At 16.1% G+C, this 1,003-nt stretch overlaps 1 long non-coding RNA gene across 1 annotated transcript in view; it reads left to right on the top strand.

The window, feature by feature from the left end:
- Positions 1-617, top strand: part of LOC116186842 — a 3,387-nt gene extending 2,770 nt beyond the window's left edge. Inside the window, exon 3 of the long non-coding RNA XR_004151901.1 lies at positions 493-617. This is a non-coding gene — a long non-coding RNA (uncharacterized LOC116186842). The remainder of the gene's footprint in view (positions 1-492) is intronic.
- Positions 618-1,003: the final 386 nt, after the last annotated feature.

Below are 1,003 nucleotides of genomic sequence, written 5' to 3'. Positions count from 1 at the left end.
ATATTTAATCATTAATGATATAAATAATATAAAAAATTTTGATTACCTATGATTGAAAATATATTTATATTATATATATAATGTATATTAGATAAATATATATATAAAATGTTCCCTGAGTAAATGTTCCCTGTGAAAATAAAAATATCAATTATTATATCAATTATTATTATTTAATAATTATGATAGTGTATATCATTGTATTATAATAATAAGAAACAATTTTTAATTTTATTTTCTAGTTTTATTCTAATATTTAATTTTTTTATTTTTAGTTATAAATTTAAGTAATAATTTGAAATATTTAAAAATATTTTATAATATTCCAGATTGTTTTTTTTTCTTTTTTTTAATTATTGTAATAATTCTTTAAATAAGTTTGTTTTAGATTAGATTTTGTCAGAATGCATGAGTCTATCATCAATTGGAAAATAATTATATTTTTTTAATATTTTTTTTTTTTTTACTAATCTATAATCTTATTTGTTTCAGAGATCAATGTGGAATCAATGTGGAATCAATAAAGAATTCTTATATTCATATTATTTTCTGGTTTTATTGAGATTTTTTGGTAGATAGACTTCCTAAATAAATCTTTAAATTATTATGTAAAAAAATTATTTCTTTTAGATTTGAGTATTAAAACGAGTATTAGTTAATTATGTAGATAGAGAATAGAATTGTAGATTTAGATGATATTATTTCAATATTTCTTAAATCAGGTCATGTTGTAAATTTCATTTACAAATATCTTTAAATTTAATTAAGTTAAAGAATTTATGAAATTTTTCCAAGTAAAAGATTTAAAATATAAATAATAATAATAATATTAATAATATAATAAACTTATAGCACTACAGAAATACTGTTTAAAGTATATTTATAAATGCATGCATAATAAATGATAATAGTAATGATTGTAGTTGCTATTAAAAGTGATGGTAGTCAATAAAAATAAATATAACTCTGTGTGGTATATATTTGATTTTTTTTTTATTCTTTA

The sequence above is a fragment of the Apis dorsata genome, unplaced genomic scaffold (genome assembly GCF_000469605.1).
Source record: "Apis dorsata unplaced genomic scaffold, Apis dorsata 1.3 scaffold_61, whole genome shotgun sequence".
Classification (NCBI taxonomy): Eukaryota; Metazoa; Arthropoda; class Insecta; order Hymenoptera; family Apidae; genus Apis; species Apis dorsata.
The sequence above is the reverse complement of the archived record's forward strand: the minus strand, read 5'-3'. Positions and strand labels throughout refer to the sequence as shown.